This window comes from Anthonomus grandis, chromosome 1 (genome assembly GCF_022605725.1).
Source record: "Anthonomus grandis grandis chromosome 1, icAntGran1.3, whole genome shotgun sequence".
Classification (NCBI taxonomy): domain Eukaryota; kingdom Metazoa; phylum Arthropoda; class Insecta; order Coleoptera; family Curculionidae; genus Anthonomus; species Anthonomus grandis.
The window spans coordinates 14374382-14398964 of NC_065546.1; the positions used below are offsets into that span (position 1 = coordinate 14374382).

The 24583-nt window shown below is 30.3% G+C and overlaps 1 long non-coding RNA gene across 1 annotated transcript in view; it reads right to left on the reverse strand.

Moving 5' to 3' along the window:
• LOC126737692 (uncharacterized) overlaps positions 1 to 23803 on the reverse strand; it is a 71571-nt gene extending 47768 nt beyond the window's left edge. The window contains exon 1 of the long non-coding RNA XR_007661081.1: positions 23585 to 23803. This is a non-coding gene — a long non-coding RNA (uncharacterized LOC126737692). The remainder of the gene's footprint in view (positions 1 to 23584) is intronic.
• Between the last annotated feature and the right edge of the window lie 780 nt (positions 23804 to 24583).

The window sequence follows — 24583 nt, forward strand, 5'->3', positions numbered from 1 at the left end:
CACACTTAAAGAAAAAAAAGGAAGGGATATCTAACAAATGATATTAAAATAGCTTGCACTGTTTTAGAAACGTCCTCCAAAGTAGTAGATTATTTCTATTACTATTTAAATCAATTTGATTTTAATCACAAAAGAGATATTTTGTTTGTCTTTGCTTTTCACTAAAAATTAACTAATATATTATCTCATGTTTTAAAAGAAAAAGGGAACTAAAGGGAACTACATAAAGTACACAAAGACATAAAAGAAAAGGTTTTGTAACCGCTTGACTGAAGTAATCCAATATCTTTTTCACTATAACATCACTCACGATATAAATGCATTAAACTTATCGTCCGGACAAAGAAAAACAAAGAAATAAAAATGTCGGTCATCGCTAAATTTTCTATTCACTCTGCACAATAACAAGAACATTTAAATGATTGCATAATAAACACACAAAAGGCATATATCTAAATTTTCTTTAAAATATAGTTACGTCATTCATACAAACGAATCAATTTACACTTATAAGAAATTATGTATTTTTTTGTGTTATTAGTATTTTTTTCTATTTTCAGTAAAACAGGGTGTAAAATAATGCTTATGTAATTGTATGGCTTTATTGATATTAAGATTTATAATTAGTGCATGAAAATTATTTTTAAAATGTTGTTGATTTCTAAATGAATACTATTTTATGTAAAGGATAAAGTAATCAATAAAACCACAAGATTTTAGTGTTTAATAAAATATGGTTTTATGTAGCAAAATATGAAACAAAATATCTTGTAAATGGTCGCCACAGGTCTTACAGGATATTTATTCTTTTACATATGCGTACCGTTTTGACGAAATTTTCAATAAAGTTATTGTATACTTGTCGTTTTTCATTGATATAACATCTATTTTCGGCGTTTAATACTTTAATGGTTGCAGGCTTATTGTCATAAACCTGTCACTTTAATTCACTCCTCAGCTAAAAGTCTAAAAACATTAGACCTCAAGAATGGGGACATCTCTGGTCAGCAAATCAGGAAATGACACGATCATAGGCAAATTCGTGCAAAATCATCAGTATTTCACGACGGTATGAAATGTGGTACCGTCTTGCTAAAACGGCATGTCGTCAAGTTCAATATGAGGTACAAGAAATTATGTTATCATAGCACGATAACGTTCGCCATTCACCGTTACTGCATAACCTTTTTTGTATTTGAAGAAAAATGGCCCAATTATTCCTCCAGTTCATAATGCACACCGGAGAGTAATCAAAGATAAAAAAGCTCCTCATCACTGAAAATAATTTTGATTGCAAAATCATCAGGTCACTGAAGGATTCAATGGTGTAGGCATGCAACGATTTCACATCGTTGTGACAGGTTCAATCTCCAACAGATATAAATTGTTTTGCTCCACTAATTCTCTTTAAATTCAAACACAGAAATATCAATTCAAAATAATCATCCATTACTCTCAAAGAGACTTAAGTATATGACCAAAGGAGGGAAAAAAGTAAACTCAAAGTCCAAGTCTCATAAATAGGCGTCTATTAAAGGTTATGTGTTTCGCCGTATTAGGGCATCATCAGACCTATTGAAATACAAAAACCTCACGATATGATACGATGACACGATACGACTGTCAACGCATGTCAATAAAATCTGGAGAAAACTGACAATCCTATTTTTAATAGATTCATTCTTTATCTGGTCATAAAATATGATAGATGGTTTCGCTTAGTGCGGATTTGAAAAGGTAGACCCTATCTTAGCCTAATTTCTTTTGTAGTTACTAGTATGAGCTAAGATAGCTTAATTGCTGATACACTAAGTAGGCTTAGAGTTTATAGGGCTCCCTGTTTTTTTGTGTTAAATAAACCTCGGAAAAGGCCACATTCGATGTTCGGTAAGTTAGCACAGTCACATTCCTAAGTCATTTTCCAATTTTTTTTATTTAATTAATTACTTATTTGCATGCTTTTCGGTTTAATTCAAAAGAACATCAATGCATCCCACTTTTCAGAGATCAATTTTATAAAATTTAACTTACCCACAAAAATGCCATAAAACTGACAGCCATGCCGAACCTCATGTGTGGTCCCCATTTTAAGGCCTGTACCTTCTGGTTATTCTGTGCTTCTGTTTTTACTGCACTTTTTATTGTTACTGCTTTTACCTCGCTTGCTATTCCACGTGTCACCCCATCAAGTCGCTTGGATGATTACCTCCGGAACCTGCATTCTTTCCAATCAGCTACACCTAACGCATATTACCCTTCACTACCTGCTAGACATTCTGGAGACCTCTTAACTGGTGGATCTGCTGCTGCCTCTTGTGGCCCAAACGTACAGCTGCTAATAACGGAGCCCCATTTAGAATTTCAGGTACCCCTTTTTGGCCTGGTTTCTTTAGGTACTCATTTATCGGCACACCGTAATTTATAGATTTTTTTTCTCAAATTAATATGTAGAATTTGATTTGATTTGAAATTGGGAACTGAATATATACGTATATGCGAGGTATTATCAGATGTACAATTGAATAAGTATTAAGTGCTAATTTTACTTTATTTTCTCTCATATTCTTAAATTTCATGATTATAAATTAAGTATTACTATATTTTTAAATTGAGGTTACAGGTTAAATTAGTTGTCAATTATGATATTGATTTATTCTTCGATACTAAAGCTGGGTTTACCAATATAAAGCTGCGTTTTCTTTGCGTGCCCTAATAAAGGCTAATAATAATAACCCTGGAACCCACATTTAGGCATTGTGCGAGAAACAGTGCAATATCGTGTATTTCACATCACTAACTGAACCATTACTTTCAAATTCTTTTATTATTTATTTCACAGTAGATAAATTAGAATCATTATTTCGACCGAACATTGGACTTTGGAAATAGTGGCAATTAAACTTATAACATTTAAATAATCATTTTTGTCAATCAGAAAGAGTTGTTCTACCGTGCAATGCTCCATTCTTACTAACTCCTACCTGTCAACTTTTAAGCTGTCACATCATTGTCATATGATATTATAACTATCAAACATGCTCGCGCAATTCAACTCATGTATTCTTATTAAAACACCCTTTATAATCTCTCGTAGAGATTAAACAATTTTAGAAATAGAATAAAATACAAGAAAAATAATAAAGCTAAATCGAAGAGGGAATATTTAGGTAATATTTAAACATCAAAAAAAGGGAAAGCAGTTAATAAGACACTTATATTTTGAAAGATGGTACTTGCGAGCGAACGTCTTGACGTATTGTCCCTTTTCTTAGGCTTGATAACAAAACAAAAATCATATAATGTAAAAATATATAACAAAGCTCAATTTGCGCATAATTTTATTTAAAGTAATATAAATATAATAATATATAGTAATAATATAATATAATAATAATATACAGGGTGTACCAAAAAAGAGTGTCAAGCGAGCGCCCAGTGATAGAGCAACACTAGGGGAATCCGAATCACGCCCATGTATATGATCTGATTTTTTTTAGTTTAGGAGTTATTAAATTTTTTGTAATTTTTTAGTATTATTCGACTTTTATGCTTATTTCTGCTATATTCATAGTAAATAGGTAAGGCGAATGCTTGATTTTTATTTTATTATTTAGATAAAAGTTGACTCTGACAAGAACAAAGATAATTTGATCCAGAAATTAAAATATTGCTTACAAAAATAAATAAATTGTGACATAAAAAACAAAAGTAAAAAAAATTCAACAAAGTTAAAGGCGTTTTAAAAATTACAGCATTTTTTTTTTAAAACATAATTATTTAAGAAATTTTATCGGTCTATCAGCTTTTCACTATAAAAAATTCATTGGGCTACCCTTATCACATCTTATCTAAATAACAGTTAAAAGGAAAACAAAAAAAGATTTACTAATAAATGAAATAAAGGAAAAAGTGTTTTAATCACTTTACCTTTAATTTTTACCTAAAGTTTTTAAAATGACTACCTTGTTGTTCAATACAAATACGGCATCGGCGAAAAAAATTATCTTTTAACTGTCTAAATACTAATCTGTTATTTTTTATGGTTTGTTTTGCTTCATTAATTTTTATTCTTAGTTCTTATAAGTTTCTTGACTCTTAAGCGTACACGACCTCCTTGTAGTAACCCCAAACAAAAAAATCAATTGGGTTTAAGTCCGGTGACCTGGGGGGCCGCTGATTTGGTCCACCTCGACCGATCCACTTGTGTCTAAATCGCCTATTCAGATGTTCTCGAATATTTATCGCATAGTGGCAAGGAGCCTCATCGTTCTGAAAAAACATGTCTCTCCTTGTCTCCAAATCAACATCTTCTAACAGCTCATGGAGATTTTCTGTTAAAAAATTTAAATAGTTTAGAATTAAAATTTTTGTAAGCAATATTGTAATTTCTGGATCAAATTATCTTTGTTCTTGTCGGAGTCAACTTTTATCTAAATAATAAAATTAAAATCAGGCATTCGCCTTACCTATTTACTATGAATATAGCAGAAATAAGCATAAAAGTCGAATAATACTAAAAAATCACAAAAGATGTAATAACTCCTAAGCTAAAAAAAATCGGATTATATACATGGGGGTGATTCGGATTCCCCTAGGGTTGCTCTATCTCTGGGCGCTCGCTTAACACTATTTTTTGAGACACCCTGTATAATAATAATACTCAATTATTGAGAAACATTAGAAACTTAAAGGATTTTAAAAAAGAAAAAATCCAAGTGCAGATACATGAATAAAGGGTGGTTTTGAACTATAAAGAGATCAACATGTGATGGACGGTGAAACTATAAAGAGAAAGATAACTTAAATAAAGAAACTTAGAGGCAATTTTTAATTTTTTGTACATGTGTCTTAAGTTATTTAATAAATTTTAAAAGGGAAATATTTAATGGAGGAGGTATTGGATCCAAATAGAGGGGTTTTGAACTATAAAGAGTTCAACATGTGATGGACGGTGAAACTATAAAGAGAAAGATAACTTAAATAAAGAAACTTAGAGGCAATTTTTAATTTTTTGTACATGTGTCTTAAGTTATTTAATAAATTTTAAAAGAGAAATATTTAATGGAGGAGGTATTGGATCCAAATAGAGGGGGAACCAATTGTTTAATTATGCCACTGGAGAGTGCTAGTGGACTGTACTTATTTATTTTGTATGTTTATTGAAGGACTACACAAGACAGAAAAACAGTTATTCATAAAAGGCAGTTGTAAACTATTGTCTTTGCAGTCTTTCTGTATACCCAATTTTACCTTATTTAGACTTACTTTGGTTCTTAGCAGGTAACTTCACTCACTTCTTACTAACTTCTAACAATGGTACTTATACTCTAATTAAAATGGGTTAATTACTTTAACCTATTGTATTAGCACACGACGACCAAACTCATAACTAGCGGCAATAATATAGGTAGTTTTAACTGGGTTAAGAGTATAAGGATACTTACGGACCTTCCTAGGTCATTGAAGGTGTAAAGAGAGAGAGATAGGAAAAGAAAAAAAATCGTCTTGTAAATTAGGGGTAACAGGCAAAACTTCCGTGAGCAACTTCTCACTCCGATCGCGACTCACACACTACTTCTCGGCGACAGTGCCTCAACTTAACTGTGACAGTAACTCAACTCGACTGTGTACTGCAACTCTTGGACCAGTATTTGACCATCAAGAGTATGGAGAAAGAAAGACTTATGTTAGGGTTTAAAGAATAAAGGGATTAGGGTAACTCGTGAGTAACTTCTCACTTCGATCGCGACTCGACTTACATATAGGCGTGCATACTATAGACGCCAGTGCCTCAACCTGACTTTTACAGCAGACTTTTACAGCAACTGAGATCGACTGTATACACTAAGATGTGAAAAAGGGCTTAAGACCTAAGAGCCTAACAGTTTCATCGCAATTTATGGATTATATTTGTTGTCTTTAAAAGTTTGAAGCATTTAAAAGTAACCACTTTAAATTAATTATTTTCTGACCTGTGAAAATCTTCTAGGGATCGATGGTTTTCTTAAAATTATGACCACAAATCAAATAAAAATAAATACACCTCGATGACAGAAAAGGGTGTTGTTGGGTTGTCTCCCAACAGGAAGCATTAATTGAATATTTGTGTATATTATTCAATCAATTTTTTAAAATCAAAATTCAGATTATTTAACTAATCTTAAGAGGTTTTACGATTTATATATCAAACATTATCTAGTGAGTTCTCTGGGCTTGTAGCGCAGAATTCTTATTGTTTATGGTATTACATTTGGAATTCACAAGTTTTCAATGATAATAAAAAAGAAGCTACAAACATGTAAATGGGGGCTTTACGTGAACCAACATGTAGAGCCCCAAGAGGTACTCTTTATAATTTTTTACTAACAGCTCTTTAAAAGCTCTAGACAAAGAAGAACTCGATTAATCTTTTTAAATTCAGATTATATGATAATTAATTAATCTTATGAATCTATTTCTTTACTTATTGTTAGTTCTTTTTTTTTTTTGTACATTTTCTTAAATTACTTGAAATTACATTATATTATAGATTAGTAAATAGTAAAACCATAATAATAACGGTAATTACATTTTTTATTTATTCTATTTCTTTTCCTATGTAATGTATGTATGTAATGTAATGTACGGATGGTAATGTATTTTATTTGTTTTGCAAAACAAAAGGCCAAGTGTGATTTTAAAAAATCGTAATAATACGTTTTTAATTTTTTTTTTTATTTTAAATACTTTGTAACACATTTAAGTCTGGCTAATAAATATGTAAATTTTTTCTCTAATTAATTGATTGATTAGCTGCTATGTTAAGAAAGTATAAAATATTTAAGTTTTTAATATTTGACGCTCTAGTTTGTTAAAACGCTGTTGTTAAAACAAGTTATTATATTCAAAAAATGTCTAAATATTTCTGGCTTAAATGTAAAATGATGCAAAATTTTCCATTCATACAAATCAAATAATAATTTTAAATTATAAGCATATATTAAACATAAGATATCTGAGTGAAACATAGAAAGCTCACTTCCTTATTTGATACTACGATTTCGAAATAGTTTACTAAACTAGGCCTATAAAGTATTAAGTACATTTTAGTCTTAAAATATGAATAAACCAAAGACACGGAAATATTGTCTATTTATTCTGGTTCCTAATGCTAACAAACGTGTAAAACGTATTAAAAATATATACTATGCACACACGCCCATCATCAAAACTAACCAAGGAAGCTGTAAAGGAAAGGCTACTTTGCTTTTTACAGAGAAATGAACATTTATCTCCCTTTTATGTCAAGTCTATTTATTGTTGTAATATAAACTGAGATAGCCAAGTTGGTACCCTCGCAAATCCTACTCACAATTATCTCGTTTAATCATGTGTCAGCTTGCCTTAGTAAATTTACAGTAAACATGCGCCCGATATACAAAAGCCATTTTGCATCCCAGCATGATGCATTCACTTTGTTGCAAATTGCGTTTAATATGAAATATTAAATGAGATTTTACACCTTGTAGGACTTCCTAGTAGAAATTCTAACTTAAATAAAAACAAAATAGTTTTATATATTTTATGTGATCAATAAAAAACTATAATATGGTTCTTTAGGAGTTGCTAAGGGCTTGCTATTTTGTATCTTCTTTTTGTTTTCTCTGTAACATTTTTTTACTTAACAACAACAGCTTTATTACAGCCAACTTAAAAGTAAGGCCATTGTTAAGATTTTGCTCCAGACTCAAAAAAATCGAGTCATATAATGAATCTCTGCAGAGGATGATTATCTTGTATTGCCTTTAAGGGAAAAGAATACACATAAGCATCAGCGCAAACAGGTGTAGCCATTGTTTGAGTGGAATAAATTACTTTCAATTTATAAAGTAAACAGAGAAGTCCTTTTAACGTAATCAGTGTCGTCACGTACTATTATTAAGTGTAATTTTCAGTTGTAGCTTATTATTATCTCAATTAAAAGTTAGAAATGATTAGCATTAAATTTGCTAAACCTTTTCTTGTTTATTAATTTATAATCAAGGAAGACTAAATTCTGCATTTGTTTTTGCTCTGGAATCATTTAGTTATTTAAAGTTTATCGTTTTCTATTTTTAGGGACTAGAAATTATTCATAAATTTCATATTCTATTGCTTTATGATTTAAGTTAAAAAGTTAATAAACGAATAACAAAGTGCTGATTTTATAAAATATTAGTAACTTAGGGCTCTAAGTGCATATGCATATAGTAAAGCAATAAATTAAAAATATGAAGATATGTTGCACTGTATTTCGCATAATGCCTAAATGTGGGTTTCAGGTATATAATTAGCCTTTATTAGGACCCGAAAAGAAAACGCAGCTTTAAATCGGTAAACTCAGTTTTAGTATCGAAGGATAAATCAATATCATAATTGACAAACTAATTTAACCTTTAAACTTAATTAAAAAAAATAGTACAATTTATAAATATGAAATTAGCACTTTTTACTTATTAAATAGTAAATTTGATATTCGCATAAACGTATATACTTAGTTCCAAATTTCAAATCAAATCAGTGATGGTGGCTAGATAAACAATTTTGCTAAATTCAATTTAAAATCTGTGACACTTTTTACGTAATAATTCTAAAAAAAGAAATCTATAAATTGCGACGAGCCGATAAATCAATACGTGAGTGGAAACCAGGCCTAAAACGGTTCTCTGAAATTCTGAGTCTCTCCGACTGGCAGCAGAGCCTACCTGGTCTGGATGGGGCTCTGTTGTTGGCAACTATACGTCACAGCCCAAAAGAGGCAGCAGCAGCTCAACCAGTTAGGAGGCCTCAAGAATGTCTAGTAGGTAGTAAAGGGCACCAGGTATTAGGTGTAGCCTATTGGAAAGAATGCAGTTTCCGAAGGTGATAATCCAAGCGACTGGATGTGGGAGCACGTGGAATAGCAAGTAAAAGTAGTAACAATAAGGAGAGCAGCAAAAGCAGAAGCACAGGATAAGCAGAAGGTACAGGCCTAAAAATTGAGACCACACATGAGGTTCGGCATGGCTGTCAGTTTTATGGTATTTTTATGGGTAAGTAAGCTAAATTTTATAAAATTGCTCTCTGAAAATGGATGCATTGATTATGTTCAAAAATCCATAGACCTGGCAATAAAATGAGACCAATTGTCTCCATTATAGGATCCCCAACTTACAACATTTTAAAGTTTTTGGTAAAGCAGTTTGAGATATTAAAATTACCTTATAATTGTTGTTTAGTCAAAAACATAATATCTTTAATGTCCTTCAGTCAAAAACAGCCAAAAGTTTATTTTCAATAGTCATAATTTAAATTCTAAGTGACAGTTAAATTCTTGTTTCTTTCGATGTATGCTCTTTGTAATCAAGCATTCCTATACCAAAAACTTTGGAATATCTGATTGGACTTCTGGAAAGTAATGGTTTCGATATTATCCAAAAAATAATTAAATTAACAAAACTTTGTATGTCACAAAATATTTTTCAATATAACAACTCATACTATAAACAACTAGAAGGTACAGCCATGGGCAATTGCCTCTCTCCCTTCCTAGCAGAGCAGTTTATGAAGCGTTTTGAGTTAAATGCAAAAAATACATTCCAATACTTTCCACGAGTTTGATTAAGATATGTTGATGATGTGTTTGCCGGGTTCGACAAAAGCAAATGCAATATTGATAATTTTGTCGAACAATTAAATTTACCTTTGGACAAGAAGCAAATAACAAACTTCCATTATTAGATACTCTTGTCATCAAAAATAATAATAAGTTAGAATTTGGTATTTACAGAAAAGAAACAATTGAGGCGTCCAGTTTCAAAAGTCTCTAGATCCAAGATAAGCAGTTTTACAGAAATTGTAAAAAACCTGTAGTATTAAAACTATTTAAAATACATTTATAAAATTTAATATATGTAAAAATAGGACCCTTCTTATAAGGTTTTTTGACAAAAAACATATTTTTAGGTGTAACTAGAGAAACAATTTGATAAAAAAGTTTGGATGTAACGAGTTTTGTTAACAAACAGTGGATTTAAAGAGTTATGAAAACCCGAAAGTGATAAACGATCCGTATAGTTTATGAAATAATGCAAAATATTTTGCATTTTTTTGTAAAGTGTAACTTACAAAGTTATATTTTCATTAATGTACAAAATTAAATTAAATTCTAAGCCCATTGTCTTCTTCAATATTATAGATGACATCTTTAGTATTCGCATTGTCTTCCTGTTCTATCGCACTATTATTGTCAATAATATTCTTGTAATCTCAGAATCAAATCAAAGTCAAATCTTCGTTTGGTGTATATCTCCAGTCCAATCCAAAATGTTTTTTCAAAAGAGCATTAACATCTTTAATTTTAGCTTTTTTAATAGAATGAACTTTTGGTAACGGCTCAGGCTTTATTAAAGTAAGGCTTTTCCCTTTTTTACCACTGATTTATAGGTACCAAGATCCGATCTAAAGAGACCTCAATTGCTCTTTTCCAGTCAAAGATATCAAAATCTTTTTCAAGATTAAGTACGGTCGCACCATTAGATAATATTTCTCGAAGTTCCTTCTTTTTAACTTTTTTTTCAGCTCTTCCAAAGACTCTATCAGGTGGCAAAAACGAATGTCCTACAATGGGAAATATTACGTGAATCTCTTGAACTAAAGTTTCTGTAAAGTAAAGCCAAGCATGCCAATCATTATGGAGTTTTTATTTTGCCCAGGACAACCATCGCAAAATAGCTTAATCCACTTAGTTTCTGCCAGATTAAGTATGGACAATTTATGATTAACCATTGAAACTATTTCATTAGATCCCTTTCCTCCTATATTCTAGGTACAAGTGTAAGAAGTTACAGTATCTTTTGTTTGTGTTGCCTTAGAATGACCTTCACATATGGTAAAATTATACCAATAAAATTATCTTAAATAATAGGCTGACTGGTCTGGAGCGCACGGCAGCACCAAGTTTTTTTGATAATCCAAACTAAGTTTAATGGTATTATCTTCTGGCTGTTTAAGAAGCTCATAAAATGCTTTGGCCTTAAGTTTGTGAACTCGTGATTTGCACATTAATTCTGCCTTGATTTCAGGATAGGATTCGAAGCAGCTGTAATTTGAAATTTTAAGCTAATGCATTCAGAACATGCATCTGCAGCTGGGATTTGAAAACTTATATTAAAATCTTTTGTAAAAATGTCCCTGAAGTAATCATATTTCACTGTTAGATCTTTATTTTTACTACAGTATATTTTCCAAAGTTTCCTAATACTCAGATCACTTGCCGTATATTGACATTCGGACTTATTTCTCGTGTAATGAGACTCTACACAGTTTAATCTTTCAATAAAATTTGTGACCCATTGCTTTTTTTGAACATGATGCCTGCTTCTTCGGTCACCACCCCGATATTCTTTGGGAGGACAACCATTTGATAAGAATTTTTTGCTCAAATTCTGAACTCTTGTGATTCCAAGAATTGATAAAAATGCATTGCTGCAAACCGACAGTGTTCCTTTTTTTGTTTTAATAAAATAAGATAAAGAAATTGAAATGCTGCGTGTACCTTTAACTGGACGGCGTCTCTTCGGAACATTTTGGGAAGTATGCTTTAGAATAAAATTGTCCTGTTCAATCTTTGTTTTATTTTGATAAAAGCATGCATGAAATTTCCTAATTTCCTGCATAGTCAGATCAGCACAAGCAAAGGTCTTCTTATGGCTGCATTTTGGTAGACTTGGAAGCGATTTGGGTCTGTATCTACAAAAAAACGTACTTTTATGTACCTAACTAATTACATAAATACATGAGTACTGACCTTGCACTTTTTGCTTGTGTAGATTTCCATTTCGAGGGAACTGCTATTTTTTTTCTACTTTTACCAGGTATTATAACCAAAATAGAATAATTATTCATAACGCTTTACTCACAGTAAATTAATAATTGTTATAAGTTGTGTTATTAAAAAAATCGTGGAAAATAACAAAACGAAAATGAAATCGTTATTGTATTGCAGTCGGATGTTTACTAAACGCGGGCAAACAAAATCAAAACAACTTGCAGAATTAAGACTGTTGTGAAGCTGTACGATAGACAATAATATAATATTTCATTATGGGATGTAAGCAGTTTTGATAACGGAATAAATGAAAGGACCTAAAGAGTTTTGAAATAGTATCTACAAAGGAGTGAGAGAGTTCTGCTACCGTGGCCGGAATATTACATATAATTTTTATTGGATTGAAGAAGTTTTAGTGCAGAAATTATTTAGAAAAAGGTAAAAAAGCAATTATAGATGGCAGCAGGGCCCTTACCTCATTTTTTTTATAAAATGGATTTAGAGAGTTTAGAAACCGGACGCCTCAAATACTTTTAGATACATAACTACTGACTCTAGTAAGCATAGTAATAGCATATTTAATTTAAGTAATAGCACGTAATAGCAAGTAATAGCATATTTAATTTAAAAAAAAAAACAATTAAAACAATTGCTAGGGTCAATGGTTATGACGATAAGATTATTGATAAGCTGATTGGAAGACTTTTGTTAAAATATCATAGGATCCTATCTTGACAAGAGGGTTTAATAGGGTTTTCAAAGACTAAGGTCTAAGAATGGTTTATCAAAGTTCAGTCAAGTTACGAAAACTTTTAGGAAACCCAAAAAATAAAATAAAGATCAATAAAAAGTCTGAGATCTACGAGATTAATTACAACAATTATTATAAAAAGTACACAGGACAAAGCAGAAAATCAATTAATGTCAGATTTAAAGAACATGTAGCTCACGTGAAATATGGAAGAGTTGAAAAATCAAGTGTGGCTGAACATGTTTGAAATACTGGTCATTTTGTAGGGATAGATAACTTAAAATTACTTAAACCAGTTAATTCAATAGAAAATTAGATGCATACGAAAATATTCAAAAATCAAAAAAACGTTCTTAACATGGATAAATCTCCAATCCCTTATAGTCAGTTATATAGTTTAGTTAGTGTTTAAGATTTGTTTGACCATGCTTCATTGCCCTTTCCACTCTAATATTAGTAGTAATATTAGTTATATAATTAGTCTAAAAGGAGATTTGTAAGTAGTTCTAGTTTAGTTTTAATCTTCTTCCGAAGATCGTTAGTGAAACACATGTCGAGAGCAAAAATAAAGACTTTTAGTTAGTGGTAAAACTATCTCGTGATTTGAGTGTCACACCAAAGGTTCCAACCATAGGACTATCCCATATTCTTAGTTACTTTCCTCATCCAATGATCGGTTTCCTTTTGTTTCAGGTTGGATGTGTTAGCAGGGACAGTTTTAAAGGTGTATCATATCAGTGTAATATATACATTTATGATTTTTAAATAAATTGTTTAATAAAACTATGGTTGAAATTGTTAATTGCTTAATGTTTTAAATTAAAGAGAATTAGTTAAACAAAATAATTTATATTTATTGGAAATTAAAACTGTAACATATATTTAAGAAATTAGGTTAAATAGAGCGGAAAAATAATCATGAAAATATATGTCAGGAAACTTAACTTAATATATGTTATAGATAAACTGCTCCTACATTGTATATGTATATACAACTAGAATACATTGTTGCAATACATAAGATGTAGCAAACATTTTTAGCTAGTCTAAGTATACACATTAGATTAAAGTATAATCTTAAATTATTTAAATCCAACTCTAATTACCTTTAAAATAAAAACAAAATATTTTTTACTAAATAAATCTAAATAGATCTTATAAGTTCTGAATATTTTAGCTTAGCAGAGACCAAAATAAATAATATAAAGAGTTATTTTATTAAAATAATTTCATTTGATCCTAATAATGGTGTCTGTTGAAACTGGAAACATATTATAGCTATTTAATATAAATTTATCAAAGAGGCACTTACCAAATGAAGAAAAAAGTTTAGTCAAATCTACTTTTTAAAAATTCTTAACAAACTCCTATTTTTATTAACATACCTTTTCATTAATTTAAGAGAAAATAAATAAATAGGCAAGCTATTTATATTTAAAAATAATATAGGAGGTAAAAATCAAATGAATGGTCATGGTAAGTAGAATACTAAAATATAATGCAATTGACTATGAAGATATAAATACATTACGGAACTTAATAAATTAAATAAAAGAAATGCGGGATAAATCAAGGTCATCGCAAATAAAAAATACTTGTCTCATTATAAAAAGAAAAGAATATTAAAAACACTTACTTAAACAGCGAAAACTTTAAGAAGGAAATACAATATAATTATAAAATTTATTCTTCGCCTTATAAAATTTTTAAAAATTTAAAACCATTAGTATGCTAATAAAAATGTGAATCTTATACTTTCGCTCTTTTAAACATTAGGCGTAATCTAATGATTCCTAAAAGTTTTTAACGGTATTAAAAAAATAATTTATTACTTTGCCTTTAAGGTAAACCACCAGTATGAAAAGAATTGTCTATAATATTCAAATTATTATAAATAAAAAATAAATATTATTAACGAAAAATAAACGAAACTAATTAATTAAACAAAATTACCAAAATTTTTTAAATATTTTAATATTAATATATTCAACTTCATCTATAAGTTGAATATTTATAGCTGAATTTTTGTGTTTAAGTAAATACGAAGAAAATTACTTTTGAGGACTGGTTACAAAATAAGACATGTGACATAATTTTAATGCCAATAGACTATATGAATTTAACTTTATTTTTCCTCGATTATTGGTAAAAAATTTCATACTGGTCTGAATTTACCAATTTTGATTTGTTTATTTGCATTTTATCCTTTAATTAAACAGTGTTATCTTTTAAGCCGTAAACACTTAACTTACAATTAAAAAATTTTGATTCCACATATTTTTAACATACACTACCGCTCAAAAGTATTTGCCCACCATGTATTCTTTTTAATATTTTAAATTAGATACAAAAATCTTATCATTATACCTATATTTAGATTGTATCTCCTTTGTAAATTGCATATATGCTTAAACAGCATACCTATCAACTATGGTTCATTGAAAAACACTGAGTATTTAAAAATAGTCTTGCAAATAACAAACAATGTAGTGAAAATATGCACTTCTAAAAAACTATTCTGTTTACAGCTCGTTTCCAATGAAATTGAAACATTTAAAGGTGTTTAGTCTTCAAGAATTGATTTTGTGTAACATTGGCAAATAATTTTGCTTGCCTAGTGACGATTGTTACCGTTTCTTTGCTAGTTTTTCAACATTCTTTAAAATGGCTAAAACAAAAGAGTTATCGGTAGAATCAAAAGGTATTATTATTGGACTTCCACCAGAGGAGGGACTATTAGCAACAAACCTCGATCGGGAAGGCCAAAGGCAACAAGTTCAAAGGAGGATTTAAATGTTATAATTACAAGCAAACGCAATAGACGCCTTACCGCCCCTGAAATCACAGCCAAAAATCAACAAGAAGCGTAAAAAAGCGGTCAGTGTTTCGACAGTAAAACGGCGACGTTATAATGCTGGTCTTAAAGGACGGTTAGCTGTACTAAAGCCGCTACTGAAGGAGGTTAATAAGAAGAAAAGACTTGAGTGGGCCCAATCACACAAAGAAGGGACCATTGATGATTGGAAGGAAGTTCTCTGGAGTGACGATTCGAAATTCGAGGTTTTTGGAACGAAGAGGCGAGTTTTTGTTCGCCATTATGTCAATAAAAGGGTCGCTGAGAACTGTGTGGTGGCCTCAGTTAAATACTGTGGTGGTTCGGTGATGGTGTGGGGTTGTTTCGGAGGATATGCAGTGGGCGATCTAATTAGAATAGAAGGAATTCTTCGAAAAGAGAGTTACAAAACAATTTTAAGTGACAATGTACTTCCTTCTGGTCAAATAATTGGGGAAAACTTTATCTTTCAACATAATAATGACCCCAAGCACACGTCGGACTTGTGCAATCAATATTGAGGTCAATTACAAAGGCAAGATCTTCTGAAAGTTATGGTATGGCCCCCACAATCACCGGACCTTAATCCTACCAAATTACTGTGGAATGAACTGGATAGACAAGTGCGAAAATCATTCCCACATCAAAAGAAAACTTGTGGAGGATCATCCAAGAAGAGTGGCACAAGATACCTCAGGAAACTTTGGACAAATTAATTAGAAGACTACCGAAACTCTGTGAAACTGTTATTAAAAATCGAGGCGGACATGTAGATAAATCCAAAATTTGATTTTCTTAAATTTAATTAAATGAAAAATGTAAATTTGCTTATATTCATTTTCTTATAAATAAACCGTTTCATAAGAATAACTGATGGGTATTGTTATTTTAAGTTATAACTTTAAAACAGTCATATGTGGGCAAATACTTTTGAGCGGTAGTGTAATTAGGTATTTAAGAAAAAAAATGAAAGACTTAGCGACGCTGTTTATATTACTATTTATGACGTGGCTCGAAGTAGATTAGGTATGGGAAATGCAATATGCAGTAATCTGCAAAAATTTAAAGCAGTTTTACATAAAAAACATCATACAAACCATCCCTTGTATACCCCAATTTTTTGCTTTCACTTTTTTAAATTCAATTACCGATATATACAAATTACTTTATTTTAGAACATATAATTTCAGAAATGAATGAAAAGTTAATAAAAACTATTCCTCAGCCATCTGTAATAAGATTTCTATTACTTGTGGCCGCTAGATAAAAAACAAATTATAGGTTATGCTCAATTCTTGAGAAATCATATATTAGTAATTTAATTCTTATATTTTGTCATGAAAATACCTTCTTCTGAAGAAAGCTTCATAAAATTATTTATTAAGTGAATTACTTAAGATGCCAATACAATTTAATTGAAATTATCAGTGTCAGTACCACTACTATACCTACTTAATCAAATTAATTACGTGTTGTGGTTTGCAATTTCTTTCGTCCAATAATTGAGATAATATCCCTTTAAGCAGTAGTTCATTAAAAGACCAAATATTTTCTGCCAGTTATTATAATTTACTGGTCAACTTAACGGATCTTTCTTGCGCTTACTCAATAAAAAACGTCAATGATGATTTATTGTGCTGTTTAATAAAACCTGATTTTCCATAGCCTTTATTGAATATTGTTCCACTGCCCTTTAAAGATTATTTACAAATATATCCTAAAGCAATTTTGTTTTTTATTTAATTATTCCGGAAGTATTTACATTTTCTTCCTCGTAATAAACGTATGATATGTAAAAAGAAGTTTTATTTTTAATTTTATAAAATAAAATTAAAAATAATTTTGTTTTGTTAGTTTTTCATCAAATTTTATGCTTTTCAATTTTTTATTTATCATAAAACAGCCAGTTAAAAGAATATTTATGACATTTTTAATTAGGCGAGAATATAGAGTTAATGCTAAATACCTGGGGCAAATTAAATCATATGCCTATATGCTTATCTTATAAGCATAACCTAAAGTGCTCATTACTCATTCTTTTAAAAAATAATGACTAATGAGTTTTTAGCTATCTTTTTTTCATTCTTAATTTTTTTTATTTGTAGAAAGTATTAGAAATGTTTTAACGGATAGTGTTAATACTTTATTAATTTTTTATTAAATTAATACATTGGAACAATAAAATTACCAGTGCAATTACTATATCAAATAATAAATGTTTAAGATATAGTATGGCAATAATAAATATTTCATTTAGCATAATATATTAAAATGTATTTTCTTTTAATGTTTTTCTAAATTGAAAATTAAAAGGCTGTTTATAAAAACTTTAAAATACTACTGATAAATAAAAGTTTTCTATGACTTCAGAATATTTTGAACCATTAACAGTTATAATATCTTAAATACTTAAATGCATATCACTTACTAAATAATAAAAAGTTTTGCTTATATAACAACAAATAAATCTAATACAATGGGCATTGATTCGATAAATTTAAAAATGTTGCAAATGTGTTTTTGTTTTTTATAGATACTACTATTATGCATATTATTAGTTATATAATTAATACTGCTGATATTTCAACTATTTCTAAAACTGCAATTGTTATCCCCCTTCCTAAAATCAATAACCCAATGGACTTAAAATTAATCCGTATATTGCTAACACTATCAAACGTTATGAACAAGCTCTCTACAGGGTGTTTCAAAATTCACTACGTATATTTTAAGGGCGTATTCCTGAGGTCAAAATAAGACTTTTTTTTCCTATAAACATGGGTCCTAAAATGCACCCCCTTCAAGCTACAGCCATCGCAAGAAGTGTAAAAAAAATTGGTTTTTTAAAACTGTGTCTACAGTTTTGCATCAAATTTAACGAAATTTGGAATACCCCCGTTAGTTTAGGCGGTCTATTTATTTTTTATCTTAGAAAAGGCGTTAAACTAATTTTAAGGGGTAAACTGAGGGGGTGCACACTTTTGACGGCCAAAATTTTATGTACGCATAATTTTTTTAGAAATTAAACTACACCAGAATCTGGGCCATACAAAAATCTAAACTTTATGTCTCTTGCATTTTTTTGATAATACGAATAGTTTTTGAGAAAATTACCGATTAATAAAAGGCTACCAATAACGTAATAATCAAAATTTAAACAGATAATATTAAGTAGTAGGCTGTTACTATTCGTTTTAGGATATTTTTTAAGCGGCACGACATTTAACAATAAATAGGTAGACTGGTTTTGCTATTGTTAAAACTTTGTTATTGAGGTTTTTTCAATAAATTGATAAACAAATATTTATATTAAAGAATTACGGTTTATAAAAATACAAAAATTGGTTAAAAAATTATTTAACATTTATTAACATAATAATTAATTATTTTTTAAATAAACAATAAACTTCTGAGAAACAAATATTTTTTTTATAAAAAGTGCTCGAAATGCGCACCCCCGCTGCAATACAAGCCTTCATTCGTCTTCTCATAGATTGTCTTACTCGCTCTAAAATTCCGGGAGTATTTCTTATTGTTTCAAAGGCATCGATAATTCTTTGCCTTAAGACCTCGAGCGAAGGCACTTGACCAGGATTATTAGACGAGGCTTTTTGCATATCCCCAGAAAAAAAAATCCAGAGGATTGCAGTCCGGGGAGCGTGGAGGCCATGGTATTAGGCCTGCTCTACCAATCCATCTCTCAGGAAACACAAAGTTCAAATAGTCACGCACTGTTATACGGAAATGAGGGAGGGCACCGTCATACATAAACCACATGTTCGCTCGCACATTTAAAGGTACATTGTCTAGTAAACCATTTAAATGGTGCTGTAGAAAGTCTAAATAAGTGTCGCCAACTAAAATTCTAGGAAAAAAGAAAGGACCAATTAACTCATCTCCCATTAAACCTGCTGATACATTAAGGCTAAAGTGCTCCTGGTGGTGAGATTGCCTAATTTCGTGCGGATTCTCTGCTGCCCAAACATGCACATTGTGAAAATTCACCACCCCTTCCCGCTAAAAATGAGCTTCGTCTGTGAATAGGATACTTGATAAAAAATTATTATCTATCGCGCATCTCTGAACTAACCACCTTGCAAACAATAAGCGCCTTGGGAAATCTTGAGGTAGCAAAGCTTGAACTCTTTGAATATGGTATGGATACAAGCTATTTTCGTGCAAAACCCGCCAGACAGTTGCATGTGGAACATCCAAATTCCGAGCTATTTGTCGGGTGCTTAGGCCAGGATCGTCGTCGATGGCATTCAAAATTTGCTCCTCTGTCACTGGGTTTCGTGCTTGTTGCGGTCTGCCTGCATTGTTCCTGGAGGTCCGAAAACTACCTAAGATGCCGATGTGCCGATGTGACTTAACTGATCCAATCTTTGAGCTTCATACGCGTTACCATCAGCAAGACCACAAACAAAATGGATGTCTGCAAGATGTTCGAATGAATAACCTTCATTTTCAGTTTTAGCAATGTTAGCGTTTAGAAATAAAACATGGGAATAAAAACTACACTTTAAATCTAAAACGGGTAGTAAACTACTGGAATTAAACAAATTCAGCAATGACAGTAAATTTATTTTACACCAAATGTTAAGCAAGTTAAAAAATGTCTAAAGCAAATACTCACAGCCTACTACTAAAACCTCAAAAATCAAAATGTCAACAATTGCGAAACACAGCCTACTTCCTAAATTTTTTCTTTGATTTTTAATTTACGATATTGGTATCATTTTATTCACCGGCGATTTTCTTAAAAACTAATAGTCGTATGAAAAAAATGCAAGAGACCAAAAATTTAAATTTTTGTATGGTTTATTTTTTGGTGTAGCTTAATTTAAAAAAAAATGTATGTACACATAAAATTTTGGCAGTCAAAAGTGTCACAAGTGTGCAAACTGAGGGGGTTTACCCCTTAAAATTAGTTTTACGCCTTTTCTAAGATAAAGAGTAAATAGACCGCCTAAAATAACGGGGGTATTCCAAATTTCGTTAAATTTGATGCAAAACTGTAGACACAGTTTTAAAAAATCGATTTTTTTACACTTCTTGGGATGGCTGTAGCTTGAAGGGGGTGCATTTTAGGACCCATGTTTATAGGAAAAAAAGTCTTATTTTAACCTCAGGAATACGCCCTTAAATATATGTAGTGAATTTTAAAACACCCTGTATAATAAATTTTTTTCTTTTAGTTTATAGAAAATAAAATTATTCCAGATTTTCCAAGGTTTATCAACTTTTTGAATTTAAATATAAATGGCCTAAGTTTGTCTCTTGTGCCTACTGCAAAAAATCTGGGCGTAGCAATTGACGAGGATCCTAGATTTCATGAACACGTACAAAATATTATTAGAAAAAGATTATATGCCCTTAAGTTAATATATAATAATAGGCATATTTAATTTTTTCTTTTAAAAAAATGCTATGTGATAGTCTTGGTCTATACCCTTAAAATATTGAATGCCTAGAATAGGCTGCAAACCATAGGTAAAGTTGTTTGAGTTCACCATCTCTCAGACAATGATGTCAAATCGAATTTCCAATTTTTCATCCAATATATATTTTTCTTAATTCACTGCATATTTTTTAATGTCATCTATTTTGTAACAGGTAGAAAAAGGAGTCTTTAAAAGTTTCGTTCATTTGCTGACTAATAATATATACTTTAAGAGTTTTTCAGAACAAAAAAAGATTCCTAACAGAACATTTGATAAAAAAGCAACTTGGCAATGTAAAATACCTCTATGTTTAGAATGCAAGTATCCGATGTTGCCACTTTGCATTTTTTTCCAGATATTTATTCACATGTGTGAAGCTAGCGTCCGATCGATATCCAGCAACCAAAAGTTTAGAACGCAGCATATGTCGTTTGCCAGGAACCTATTTATAGTCCGCACCCGCTGTTATTTAATCGATATAATGCCCGTATCTCGTGATGTTCCCAAAGAATTTTATTAGTTTTTTGTCCAGATATTAACAATCAATAATTAAATAGATTTATAGTAGTTATAAACCTCTACAAAATAAAGTTTTTGTGTGAAAATTATTAAAAAAATCAAATGTTAATTAAATGAAAAAGACTCCCAAAGGATTTGAATAAATCTATTTTTTTATAATATATAATAAATATGTAAACGGATTTGAGATGGTTGCAAAACTCTACAAACAAATGTTTTTTGGTAAAAAATTATTAAATTGCTAGATGTTAAAAAATATAAAGGGCTATAACTCCTAACGGCTGTAAGGAATAGTTTTATCCATACCCTTTGGCAATTATAGTCGCTTGCAACATCTAACTCAGAAAGATTTAACCAAAAAACTTTTGTTTATAGAGATTTGCTACCATTTCAAATCGGTTTGGATATTTATTATCTATTACAGAAAAAAGTTCAATTTACATCCTTTGAAAGTTAACTTTTAATTAATTTTTACAAAACAACCTTTGTTTGTCAAGGTTTATACCCGGTATAAACCAATTTAGTTATCCGTTGTTGTTATCTAGACAAAAAATTATTAAAACTTCTTTCGAGTTCCAGGATATACGGGCATTATATTGATTAAATAACAATGGGCGCGGACTATAAATATGTTCCTGGCAAACGATATATGCTGCGTTTTCGATATGGTTGCTGGATGTCGACCAGACACTGCCTTAATTTCTTCGGCATTTCGAGTTCTAATAAGCAATAAATTTGCTAGATTATAACAATATACTTAATTATACATTTTTATTAATATTTTCCAAAAAGAAATTATGGAAAAAAGCTTTATTTTGGTATGTAATATTCAATAGATACTTTCACAAATATATCGTCTTTTATAATATTATAACCAGAAGGATCACACCAGTGACACCTGTGAAAGAAACGATTTGAATTTCCCTTTTCCTAATATGTGTGCCCCACTTTAGATTTATTAATCATTTTTTCAGCAAAAAAGGAGATTTTAGTTTTAATATTAATTAAAAAAATGCACTGAAACCACTCAAAACATCCTGTTGATACTAATGCTGTACAAAATGTGCACCATCCAAAACTAAACAACGAACGCAGTTGCCAAATACCTTTATCGCGAGAACATTTCTGGGCAAAATCTACAGCGTTGCCGCTGTGTGCGGAAATTTGGTGATTTAAAGAATTTAAATTAAAAATAATAATTATTATTAGTGTTTAGTGTAAATATAGTACAAAATAGTTTTGGTTATTAAACGAATTTCGCTCTTTCTTTTCCTTTATAATAAATGATATAATTAAGTTTTTGCTAATTATAATAGTTTACTATATTTTCTTCTCTCTTCTATCACTTTATTTTCTTCTGTTAAAATTGTTTGCATACAAACATTGAATACCAAGCACGTTTATCAACAAAATATCCCCTATACCCCCTGTGTATATGTTGGGCTCAATCCAAAGTTGTATTCTAGTGTATTCAATGTTCTAAGTCTATACTACTTTAACTATTATGATTTTCTTTATGGGTTCTGCTTAACCGCTATTGATATTCAATACAAAATTGAAATAGAGAATACAAAAGGTATAAAATGGATGCTGCAGAGTTATTTATGGAATTCGTAAATATGACCGTGTTTCATACTTAATATCTGAAAGTAACTAGTTTAATATGGAAAATCGTCGAAAGCATCATCTACAAAATTTTGTTTATTAGTTGATTAATGCCCCTGAATCCTCAATATTTAGGAATATAATAAGAGACCAGCATCAATCTGTAACTATGAATTTGCGAATGAATGAGTGATTTGTGGTGTGATAGACTGGCTGCCTGCTAAATATTTCGATCTGGTAATTTAATTAATTTAATATCATTGAACATTTTAATCTTTCTTATTTTTATTATCTTAGAAGAGCAATAGATAGCCAAGAGTTTATAAAATGGTGGGTACCTTATTAAAATAATATTTATATCATATGATTTTGTTTTATGTAATTTTTTAAATAACTAATTAAAGTCGTTTATTATTATTATTATTATTAATATTATTATTATTATTATTAATGTTTTCTATGTGCTGCTCTTCAACTTAAATTATTCTATACGAACAAATTTTGATAAAATTATTTTATTCCCCATATTACCTTATTTAGAGCTCTTAAATTAAATCGGAAACAGCAGCTCATCCTATTATAGTTCAAATGGGACGTGGATATACTACAAGTAAGAAAACTTAAGCCGAAAGCCGCCCACTTCCTCGTTACCCGTAGTTTATGGCGTTTTCAATCAGATCCACGTACGAACGATCCCATGATTTTGTATGACGCTTTCCATATTGCCGGTGTCTCTCTAACCTTTTGCTGTTATTGTTTTGCCCATTTTAGTTGCTAACTTCGTATAAGACATACGGTTCCCGTTACATTTGGTCGTGTTCGGCCTGAAACTAAATCGTGGTGGTGATGATGTATCAGAATCAGTCATTTCAGAAATTGGGCATAAACTTCTTGTAAGTTCGTGAAATAATCGTATGGTTAGTAATAGATGTGTATAATTTATCAGATTTTAAAAATTTTGTTATAAGTTTTAAAATATTTTTCTTAAATTAATTTAACTGAAATAGAATTTTTTAGCATTATACAGTGCATTTACAATGAAAGGAACAAATTCTTTTTTTCTTTTATTTTTTGGACACATCGATTAGTATTGTCACTTGCGTGTTTTTTGAAATAAGTCAGCGGCTTGTCAAATTTGAATTATACAATATTTATTGCAACTGAGGTTTAATTTGATAGAACGTACTTTTAGTCCTAGGATAGGATACCAAGAGCGTGCATTTATAGTGTGGGCTGGAATTTTTTTACAGTGGTGCACAAAATTGCACGTCATTCCAAAAGACTTCTCAACTGCTGTTAAATACAACAATGAAATTGTGCAAGATCTTGTTGTTCCTTATGTGATTTTATTAAATCATATTATTCTAATGAATTACAATACTAGGCTCACCTTGCGCGAATTACTCAAGAACACTTAAGCGATGTAGACTTTATGTATGACTTGAGAATCCTATCTTTGAGTGGTTGGCGTTAAGTCTAGATGAAAACCCAATTGAACATGTTTGGATCATGCTTGGGCGAAGACTACTAAGTCGTATTTTTGCTCGTTTAATCATAAATTAATTACAATATGCTTTTTTTAATCAATAGGACTTTATTGATTA